The following is a 12,015-nucleotide window of genomic DNA, read 5'->3' on the forward strand; positions in this document are numbered from 1 at the left end:
CCGGTCATGCACTTCTGAGATATGTCAATGTATTTCATGTGGTGCTGTAAAAGATGTCAGAGAGGGGGTTGTGAAATCAGAATCTGGTATTATCCTCGGGAGCACTGTGCAAGGAAGCAGTTACTGGTCTTTTTTTTAATTTTATTTTATTTTGTGTGTGTGTTGTTTAAAAAAAGGGGGGGGGAATAAAAGATTGCAGGAGCTCACAGAGGATGTGCTTACACTAATGATGTAGCCATGTAGCCTCTGGGTTATGCAGCAAAGCTAAATCCTCAGACAGTGCTTGCATCAGGCAGTTACTGCATGACTGGATTTCATTTTGCAGCTAGGTTTTTAATGATATTCAAACAGGACAAAAATTAATCTAGTAGTGTGTCTAACTAAAGGCTGCTATATGATAAGGTTGTGCCAAAAAAAACCTGCAAGTGCAGTCTTAGAAAGTGCTGAGCCCTTTCCAAGAATAGTTTATATCTTTCAATTCCCCCTGCAATCTAAACTGAATACATTGTTGTATTTATCAGCATTGCACAAAGGAGATGATCTCCACTGAAATGTAGTTTCTACACCTGTATGGGAATAATTCCATTTATTATCCCAATTCTTAATAAACATTGCATCTTCATTTGTAGACTCTTAATTTTTCATAAGATTACATCTTGATGTGATTTTTCAGCCTTGTTCCTTAGCAGGTTTTATTGTAGCTGCTTAATTGTACGTGGACTGAGAATAAAACAGACTTGATGAGCAAGTTTCAGATAATCTTTTGTTGTTCAATCTAATATTTTGGACTGTAGCTTGAGATATGTAAGATTTTATTAGAATTTTTCATTGGCTTCTCATAGCTAAGCTCAGAAAAAGCCTTAAAGTGTAAATAAAATGTGAAAAATAAAACAAAATAAAATTATTACTAGACAGGCAGAACAATATAACCTCAGAAATTAGACTCTGAGTTCACTGTCTAGCATTTACAAGAAACCCTCATATGGAAAAAACATTGTGTTATTTTAATAACTTGCAAGACCCTCTGTAGGGAGTTCACATATTCATTTCATATTGGAAATTACAAAATCTTACTGTATAGTAATATGCCTCTATTCTCCACACTTCCCCTCCAACTAGGTTAAGTAAATAAAATCTAAGATTTTTCATATATTTCTTGAGCAAAGTAGTAATACTAGCAAGCCTTGCTTGCTTTGTCTGTGTTAATGCAAAGTGCCCTCTCAGTGTGATGCTGATGAATAAATCACTAAATGTGTAACAGCAACTATTTACTGTAGTAAATAGTAAATCCACTATTTACTATGGATTGCAAAATTTTAGCCCAGATAAGAAAGGACTATTCTTTTCCCCTACTTTCTGAAAAGAAATTAATTGTATTGTGTGTTGCCATTACAGAAACATGTAAAATTACACCTTGCAATAAAGCAGCGGAGCATTTTCCAGCTCCAAGTGTGAAGATGTTTAGCTTCTAGTTTGCAAATAAATTGCTTTTCTCACTTTTGTTGCAGGGTACCAGGACTGTAACAATTCAGCCAAAACAAGGCCTTTAATTAATGCACCTTTGCAATGATAGGTTATTAGTGTCCACAAAATTCTTGACAGATTACATGAGAAATTCAATAGAATAAAAAGTTCAATCATCACTAAAACGTGAATGAAATGGATTCCAAATTTGATGGACCTGTTGTAGGAAAAAAGTTATTAGCTTGACTTTTATAGCTTTTTCTTGTAGCTTTATAGCTTTTTTTTTTTTTTTTTTTTTGATTGTTCTTATGTTCTTACTCTACCAGCGACAAATGTATATGGTGCACCAACTACTATTATGGGGGAATGGAAAGGGGAGAAGGAAAGTCTGTTTTACACTGGTTTGAAGTTCAATTTTGCCAATGCAAGTGAAGTCAGTGAGTTCAGAGGAGCTCACTGCCTTGCAACTCTGTGGAAGTTTCTGTTGAGTACATCTGTTTAAATTGCTTATAATGAATCATCAACTTTAAAAATAAGAGCTAAACAGAAGCCAACTATAAAATGAATAGCAACTTCAATGAATTTTGCTTATTTCTCTTTCCTTATGAATTGCTCAGAAACAGATTGAATTTCTTTGTTTCAAAATAAAGCTATTTGAATTACTCTTGATCTGTTTAAAAATGGTCCAGGAATATTTGAGACTCATGGTTTTTTTGGCTGTATATGGCATAATCTTATCAGAGTTGAATGAGCATTGGACTGATGTAAACTACATTTACAAATTTTAATTTCCTGTAAATATAGACATCAGTTCTGTAATGCTCTAAAATAACATTTATTTATTTATTTTTAAAGGAACTGGACATACTGTTACTGCTTTTATACAGACTACTCTTGGTGTCTCTTTAGAAACACTTACTTTAGCACCTGTAAGAAAGCATGAGATACGTTTTTCCCTTTTCTATTGCTTGTAATTTAGATTTTATGTACAGTAAAAGGATGAAAAGTGAGAACAATTGCAATTTCTAGGAAGTATATTGTCCACAATGAAATTTTGGTTTGTGATGAGTAAACAGTTTGATTCTTACAACTTATCTGCTCTTTTGCCTGTTATCAGTTCTGGTTAAAAAAATAAAAAATAAAATCACCTGGAAATTTATCATATAAAACAGTCCCTTCAAGGGAAACAGCAGGAAAGCAATGACAGAACAACTTCCCATTACACTTTTAGCATATTGCTGTACAAATGTAAAGCATGTAATGCTGATATATCAATTTTTGTCAACATCTGAACTAATTGTTTACATTTCTAGGCAGAGGAAAGAAAAAGCTACTTGTGCATGATTCATTTCTTCTTGGAGTGAATATGTAAATAAAGGCAGATGAGTTATGCTCCAGAAATGCACACTTCTCTCTACTTACTCTCAAGTGGGTTGACTGGACTAGTGAAAATACAGCTGGCCCCTGAGGGGACATCTAAGGAAGATAAAATAAATCTGTTCCTCAAGATCCTCCACAGTTCCAACACTATTAACATGGTTGATATAAAGTTAAAAAAAATAGCAATGGAAAGCTACAGTTAAAGCAATGGGTTTCAGAGAAAGCCCTCTGAAAACAGATGTTCTAGAGAGCTTTTCCTGACAGTTTTTAAGCTTTTACCATGTTACAACTCAGCAACATGCAGGCTAAAATGCTGGGCCTGAAATTGTGTGTGCTGCTCCTGTTAATTTCCGGATTAGATAGTTGTTGCATCCAGTGCTGTGGGGGCTTCCAGGGGACGTGAATGCTGTGGAGCTCAAAAACCCAGGAGGGCTGGTTGCCATAGAAGCCTCCATGGAGTGTTTGCTCCTTTGGTTGCTTTTGTGTTCTGCTGTTTCAAAGCATTTTCAATGTTCTTGTCTGAACCTGTCATATCTCCCTAATCAATTTTTAAATATCAGTTCTCTTGTGCAATGTATTAGGGCAGTCTAAATGTTTGAATTTAATTGGCAGGGTGCTTCTTTTGCTTTTCCCTTTCAAATAATCACAGAAGGTGAGACCAAGAACTCAGTGAGAACAAGAACTCGGTGAAAACCAGTCTGGGAGGAGAACTAGTCAGCAGATTAAGAGGTCTGTTTTGATTCTTCATTTGCCACTCTCATTATACTGGCTGATCTTTGGCAGAGCCAGGCAGGGGTGTGGGCTGTATTTAGTCTCATCAAGATAGATACAAGAAATGATCGTTCCCACTACTGTGACAGGGAAAAGCCAACAACATAATCCTTTCAAATGTGTGTTCCTTGTACATTTCACTTTGATGTGCAAAATGTTGCATGTTTTTGCTTCCCCCAAAGTACTGTGAATCATCCTTATTGATAGCAGAAGGTGGGGAATACACTTTTGAAGCAAATTCTGCTGGCTGGTTTGTGGCAATCTACATCAAAAGATACTAGTAAGGAAAAGAGCAGTAACTTGACTAGTGGTGTTCCCTAGGGGTCAGTGCTGGGTCCGGTCTTGTTCAATATCTTCATTGACAACCTTGATGAGGGAATAGTGTCTGCCCTCAGCAAGTATGCCGACGACACAAAGCTGGGAGGAGTAGCTGACATGCCAGAAGGCTGTGCTGCCATTCAGCGAGACCTGGACCAGCTGGAGAGATGAGCAGGAAGAAACCAAATGAGGTTTAATAAGAGCAAGTGTAGAGTCCTGCACCTGGGAAGGAACAACTGGAAGTGTCAGTACAGGCTGGGGGACGACCTGCTGGAGAGGAGCTCTGAGGAGAAGGACCTGGGGGTCCTGGTGGACGACAGGTTGACCATGAGCCAGCAGTGTGCCCTGGTGGCCAAGAGGGCTAATGGGATCCTGGTGTGCATTAAGAGGAGCGTGGCCAGCAGGTCAAGGGAGGTGATCTTCCCCCTCTACTCTGCCCTGGTCAGGCCTCACCTGGAGTAGTGTGTCCAGTTCTGGGCTCCCCGGTACAAAAAAGACAGGGACCTCCTGGAAAGAGTGCAGCAGAGGGCCACAAAGATGATACGAGGCCTGGAGCATCTTCCCTATGAAGAAAGGCTGAGAGACCTGGGTCTGTTCAGCCTGGAGAAGAGAAGACTGAGAGGGGATCTTATCAATGTGTACAAATATCTGAGGGGTGGGAGACAGAAGGATGTAGCTAACCTCTTCTCAGTGGTTTGTGGGGATAGGACAAGGGGCAATGGCCGCAAAATAGAACACAGGAAGTTCTGCACCGACATGCGAAAGAACTTGTTCACAGTGAGGGTGACGGAGCACTGGAACAGGCTGCCTAGAGAGGTTGTGGAGTCTCCTTCTCTGGAGATACTCAAGGCCCATCTGGACGCCTACCTGGGCAGCCTGCTCTGAGGAACCTGCTTTGGCAGGGGGGTTGGACCCAATGATCTTTCGAGGTCCCTTCCAACCCCTACAGTTCTGTGATTCTGTGAGTGTGGTTTCCTCTGCTGGAGTAATTTGGCTCCACAGTTTTAAGTGGATTTAATATTTTGCAAGGAGAAATAAAATTGTTATGTACTTGGCTAAAAAAAGGCTAGACCAAGAAAATAACGAGGTAGAACTGGGAAGCACGGTGCCTCAAGGTTGTTGCTGCAGATGTTTAATCAGTCAAGATAAGCCCAGGCAGTACTTGGTTCTGATCTTTCCCTCAGTAATTTCACATCTTTTTGATAACCCTGAATGCAGTAGGAAGGCTCCTTTTTTAAATGAATGTGAGATGAAATTCGGGTCTTATTCTCAGTTCTGACTTTACAGCTCAGGCCCATCACTACTAAAAGATGGGAGAAATGTGCAAGAATGGTTCATTCCTAAGAATAAAAGCCCACGACGAAAGCCAAAGCCAGCAAGTAGGATGCTTGAGACCTGCCAAGTGTACTAGGTTACCTTTGAATTCAGCAAAAATTACCTTTTTTCAAGGTGACATTCAGGACACAGAGTTTCTCGAGGTCAGAGAACTGCTAAAGCTCATCCAAGCATTTTTTTTTTCTTTTTTTTTTTTTTTTTTTAAGGGGAGATGTGAGGGATCAAAGGGAAGCTCTTGCCTTTGTGACATTGATGTTTGTTAAATCTGTTTGTTAAACTAGATTCACAATTGTATCTGGCCCAATTTTAGATGAATTTATTCTTCACAGGCTTCCAATTTAAAGCAGTGGCTGAAGGCAGAAAAATGCCAGTTTTGCTATAACAATGACAAGAAAGCTGAATTCAGCTAGTTTTTCATTTAAAATTATCCTGTGCCTTCAAACTGGATTTATATTAAGGCTGAATCCAGTCTGAATAAAATTCTTGACCTTTCTAAGATTATCGTGGCAAAAGATGGACAGGTTTTCTCTAATTCATTATGTTATATATTTTTAAAAGAATACAGTACAGATGCTTTGTTGCAGTTACTGCTCCTGTGAATGTACTTTAAGCTACTCCTAATTTGATTTAATATTCACATGGACAACCTATTTCTTTTGCATGAAAAAAAAAAAAAAAAAAAAAAACAGTTGTACCCAAGCAACTAATTTGACTTCTAAATATCTTGCAATACCAAGCAGAATTTTTCCTCCTTCGTCTCACTAACTGAATTTAGTATGCATGTAATTGTTGATATTTTCTAAATGGTGGCAACATGCCTGTAATGATGGGGTTATGACATTAGCTCAGGTGGATTTAATGTAATTCTTTCAGTCCTTGGCTTTGAAATCAGGAATGTAGTGAAAATAAAGAAGATTAAAGCAATTGGACTTCTTTTTTTCCCATCTGGCACTGTAAAGTCTCATTTGCACACCGCAAGCACTGACAAAGAGCTCTGCAGAACCTGACCCCTTGAGCTCGCTTCTGTAGGTACAGAGGACTTTCTGACGCAAGAAAATGGTGCATGTTTGCTCCACTGTGCAGAGCAGAGAGCACTACTCCCTGGGGCCCTGCTTTTTGTGTGCCAATAACAGAACAGAAATGGCGTGTCCTCTAGTATATGAGATGCCAAGTTTTCTCACATAATAATTAGTGAAAACAAAGCGAGAAAAATATAAAAGCAAAGGTTGCTGGTTCACAACTCAGTGTTGCAAAGTTAATCCTACATTCAGTGCTAAACCAAGAATATATATGTTATGATTATGTAGACCAAGAATAAAATGAATGGTAGTTGACTTGTAACATCTAATAAAACCTGGTTATTTATGAGTCAGAGAAACAAAACTCATTACATAATTGCACTTGCAAAACAGATGTGTGGTTATTTGACTAACGTTCACTTAGAGCAACCTTTCCTGAATAAGCAAGTAGAATATTTATACATTCAAATGCTGGGTCTAATAGTGTTTGTGCGTGCAGTTACATGTTGCAATTACTGTTCATTGACAGTATGCTTGCATTTTAAAAAAAGAAACTTCATAAATTCATATACCTAATTCAAATGTCTGACAGATTATTTGGGGCCGGTGTGGAAAGAGAGAGACAAAATGACACCTAACTAAAGGTGACACAGTCAGACGCAACAGGTATATACTGTTTTTTCTTCAAGAAAAGGTCAGCTGTGCAATGAATAAAGCAAAAAAGAAGTCAGTTTAAGGACTTACTGTGGCACAAGGAAGTGACATAAAGAATGAAGAGGAGAGATTGAACTTAAATGGTTGGGGTGGGTTTTAAAAGTATCTGGCATTTTTCCTCTTCTAATGGCAGTTCATTAAGCTCTGAGCTTCAGATGACCCTGAGTCACAGCACACAAACATATATGATCTGACCTTTCATGAAAAAAAAAAAGACATTTTCCCTTTAAATTTTACATATTTTTTTGACTTACCTATAACGAGCTTGTATGTAGGTAGTATGTAACTAATCTATGTACCAAAAATTTAGCAAGCAAACAGATTTGGATTTAAAAGCAGATCATTTTAGAATTACAGTTCAGTGACTGCACAGAATGATATTTGGAGTACAAAATACAAACTAAAAACTAAAATGTTGCCTAGTTAGATATAGCAAGGCAAAGAACTCTTTAAAAATGTCTTTAGTCAACATAAGTCAATCTGTTGAAAATACACTTTATTCCAACATTTTACAAAGTAATCAAATCTGTAAATTAAAGCTGAATGAAGAGATAAGTCATTTGAAATCTGAAAGACTGCAAAGTTACCAGCAACCAGAACAGGACATGTAATTCTTAACCAAACCTAAGCCATCAATATTTGGAAAGCTCAGGCTTCACAGAATCACAGAATAGTCTAGGTTGGAAGAGACCTCCAAGATCACCGAGTCCAACCTCTGACCTAGCACTAACAAGCCCTCCACTAAACCATATCCCTAAGCTCTACATCTAAACGTCTTTTAAAGACCTCCAGGGATGGTGACTCCACCACTTCCCTGGGCAGCCTATTCCAGTGACTAACAACCCGTTCAGTAAAGAAGTTCTTCCTAGTATCCAACCTAAACCTCCCCTGGCGCAACTTTAGCCCATTCCCCCTCGTCCTGTCACCAGGCATGTGGGAGAATAGACCAACCGCCACCTCGCTACAGCCTCCTTTCAGGTACCTGTAGAGTGCAATAAGGTTGCCCCTGAGCCTCCTCTTCTCCAGGCTAAAAAGTCCCAGCTCTCTCAGCCGCTCCTCGTAAAACTTGTTCTCCAGACCCTTCACCAGCTTTGTAGCCCTTCTCTGGACTCACTCAAGCACCTCCATGTCCTTCTTGTAGCGAGGGGCCCAAAACTGAACGCAGTACTCGAGGTGCGGCCTCACCAGAGCCGAGTACAGGGGAACAATCCCTTCCCTGGATCTGCTGGCCACGCTGTTTCTTATGCAAGCAAGGATGCTGTTGGCCTTCTTGGCCACCTGAGCACACTGCTGGCTCATATCAGCCGACTGTCAACCAATACTCCCAGGTCCTTCTCTGCCAGGCAACTTTCTAACCACACATCTCCCAGCCTGTAGCTCTGTTTGGGGTTGTTGGGCCCCAGGTGCAGGACCCAGCACTTGGCCTTGTTGAACTTCATACCGTTGGCCTCGGCCCATCGGTCCAGCCTATCCAGATCCTCCTGCAGAGCCTTCCTACCCTCAAGCAGATTGACACACGCACCTAACTTGGTGTCATCTGCAAACTTGCTGAGGGTGCACTCGATCCCCTCATCCAGATCATCGATGAAGATGTTAAAGAGGACTGGTCCCAGTACCGAGCCCTGGGGGACTCCACTAGTGACCGTCCTCCAACTGGATTTGACTCCATTCACCACAACTCTCTGGGCCCGGCCATCCAGCCAGCTCTTAACCCAACGAAGTGTACGCCAGTCCAAGCCATGAGCAGCCAGTTTCCTGAGGAGAATGCTGTGGGGAATGGTGTCAAATGCCTTACTGAAGTCAAGGTAGACCACATCCACAGCCTTTCCCTCATCCACCCAGCGCGTCACTTTGTCATAGAAGGAGATCAGGTTCGTCAAGCAGGACCTGCCCTTCATAAACCCATGCTGACTGGGCCTGATCGCCTGCTTGCCCTGCAACTGCCGCATGATAACACCCAAGATAATCTGCTCCATGAGCTTCCCTGGCACTGATGTTAAACTAACAGGCCTATAGTTCCCCGGGTCTACCCTCCGGACCTTCTTGTAAATGGGTGTCACGTTTGCTAGCCACCAGTCAAGTGCAACCTCCCCCGATAGCCAGGACTGCCGATAAATGATGGTAAGCGGCTTGGCCTGCTCCTCCAGTTCTCTCAGTACCCTCGGGTGGATCCCATCCAGCCCCCATTGACTTGCGTACATCCAAATGCTGTAGCAGGTTGCCAACCATTTCCTCGTGGATTGTGGGGGCCACATTCTGCTCCCCATCCCCTCCCACCAGCTCAGGGTACTGGGTGTCCAGAGAACAACTGGTTTTGCTATTAAAGCCTGAGGCAAAGAAGGTGTTAAGCACCTCAGCTTTTTCCTCATCTCTGGTTACTAAGTTTCCCCCCACATCAAGTAAAGGGTAGAGATTCCCCTTAGTCCTCCTTTTTGTGTTGATGTATTTATAACATTTGTTGTTGTCTTTAACAGCAGTGGCCAGATTGAGCTCCAGATGAGCTTTGGCCTTTCTGATTTTGTCCCTGTATCGCCTCGCAGCATCCTTGTAGTCCCCCTGAGTGGCCCACCCTCTTTTCCAAAGATTATAAACCCTCTTTTTTCTCCTAAGCTCGAGCCACAGTTCTCTGCTCAGCCAGGCCGGTCTTCTTCCATGCCGGCTCATCTTTGGGCACGTGGGGACAGACCGCTCCTGAGCCATTAAGATTTCTTTCTTGAAGAGCGCCCAGCCCTCCTGGGCTCCTCTGTCTTTCAGAACCGCCTCCCAAGGGACTCTGCCAACCAGTGTCCTGAACAGCTCAAAGTCAGCCCTCCGGAAGTCCAAGACAGCGGTTTTATTGATCCCCTTCCTGACTTTGCCAAGTATCGAGAAGTCTACCATTTTGTGGTCACTCTGCCCAAGACAGCCCCCGACCAGCACATCTCCCACCAGTCCTTCTCTGTTAGTGAACAGAAGGTCTAGCGGGGCACCTCCCAGGCTTAGGACAGGCCAAAAATAAAAAATAAAAAATAAGAAAAGTCTTTATGCCAAGTTGTAGTGGATGAAAATGATGTCACAAAAATCCTCAAACTTCTTTTTTACTTTATTTTCTCTTCTTAACATGTGCATGACTACAGTAATACATATGCATGCAAGTAATTTATAGATACTACTGTTATGAACTTTTTTGAATGTTATCAATCATTGACACGGATTTATGTGAATGAAAATCTGAGTTTGTGTTCACATGTTGTTTAGGGTTAAAGAAAAATTTTAAGGGGAAAAAAGTTAATTCCTTGTCACCTATTGACTTCCTGTTTTGTGAATGAATATCTTTTATTCTGGTTTTGACATCTTTATTCCCTTGTATTATGCTCTTGGAAACACCTGATTCTTTCTTTTTTTTTTTTTTTTTTTTTTTTTTCAGAGCACAAGCATACCTATAGGGCTGTGTGGATCACCATGTGAAAATTCCTTGATGTCTTTGCAGACTCAGCTTGCAGATAGTAGTCAAAAAGATAGTAAGTAGAACTAGTTAGGGGAAGAGTTGCTGTGGTGTTCATAGTACTTCAGAGGACGAAATCAGACAGCATTATAAAATTACTGAACAACCATCAGCGAGTAACCTGTTTGATCCCTTTTCATGAGGATGTATGCAATCTAGATAAATACAACCACCTGCATTCATTTTCCTAAAGCATCTGTTACCAAAATACTAGGGTAAGTGTTATACTATTTACCAAAACTTATTGTGATATATGAAATCAATTTCCTAAATACATCTCACTATACAGAAAGCCAAATCACATTATACAATAACTTTGGACAAGAAAGTCTCTGTCAGCATATGGGGAACCAATTTATCAGCAATCAACAATGACAAACACATGTGCAGTATTGCATATGGGAGTAATATAACCCAGCTGTGTAGGATGCACTTTTCATCCAAGCATGGCTTCACCTGAAACCTTATTTGTCTTCTATTTTAATGCGGTGTCACCAGGATAATTACAAAGAAGATAGTTTCCTGCTTGGCTTGAGGTGAGCGAACTTAACCATTTTTGTTAACCAAACCCAGGAGCTGAATGTTGACAGAAGGGAAGCTGAAAGGACTCAATCAACATGTGTACTGGGTCTGGCTGGGATGTTAACTTTCCCTGCAGCAGCCCATACAGTGCTGCGCTCTGCACTTGTAGCTAGAACAGCAGTGGTATCACACCGGTGTTGTGTCTGCTGCTGAGAAGTGCTGGCACAGCATCAGGACTCTCTCTAACCCTCCTAGGGGGTGGGCAAAAAGTGAGAAAGAAACATCAGCAGGGCAGCTGACCTAAACCAACCAAAGGGATATTCCATACCATATGATGTCACACTCAGCATTAAAAGGTGGAAAAAGGAAGAAGAGGGGAGGGGTGGGCTCTCATTGTGAAAACGTCTGTCCTCCTCCCGAATGCCGGCTACATGCGTAGAGGCCCTGCTTCAAGGACGTGGTCAAGCATCACTCATTTGTGGGAAGTAGAGAGTAATTTCTTTCTTCTGCACTTCCACATAGCCTTTACTTGTTTTGTTTAGTTACTCCCTTTCCCCCCTCCCTCTTCCCCTTTCCTTTTTTTCCCTTTAGTTGAATTGTTTAATTAATAATAATATTTCCTTAATAACATATATATATATATATATATATTTCTCTTTAATTAGATCATCCTTATCTCAGCCTGTGAGTTGTTCTTTCCTTTACTTCTTCCCCTCCTCATCTGAGGAGAGGGAGTGAGAGAGCGGTTGTGGTGTTCAACTGCCTAGCACGGTAAAACTACCACAACATGCGTGGAGAAGACGGATGCGGCGGTGAGAGACATGAAGCCTGTTGCTGAAGGACTGGATGAAATCAGCATCATTCAGGGGTTGATACTCTGCAAAAGCTTCATAGACTCTGTACAATATAAGGAGGTTGTGCAGCTGGAAGTTGTTTTATATGTACCTCATAATAATTGTCTTAGTAAAACAAGAAGCCTCTTGTTGTTCCTTCATGAAATAAAAATGG

At 41.0% G+C, this 12,015-nt stretch overlaps 1 long non-coding RNA gene across 1 annotated transcript in view; it reads right to left on the reverse strand.

Moving 5' to 3' along the window:
- Positions 1 to 6,980, reverse strand: part of LOC118165518 — an 18,773-nt gene extending 11,793 nt beyond the window's left edge. Inside the window, exon 1 of the long non-coding RNA XR_004750090.1 lies at positions 6,962 to 6,980. This is a non-coding gene — a long non-coding RNA (uncharacterized LOC118165518). The remainder of the gene's footprint in view (positions 1 to 6,961) is intronic.
- Between the last annotated feature and the right edge of the window lie 5,035 nt (positions 6,981 to 12,015).

This window comes from Oxyura jamaicensis, chromosome 4 (assembly GCF_011077185.1).
Source record: "Oxyura jamaicensis isolate SHBP4307 breed ruddy duck chromosome 4, BPBGC_Ojam_1.0, whole genome shotgun sequence".
Classification (NCBI taxonomy): domain Eukaryota; kingdom Metazoa; phylum Chordata; class Aves; order Anseriformes; family Anatidae; genus Oxyura; species Oxyura jamaicensis.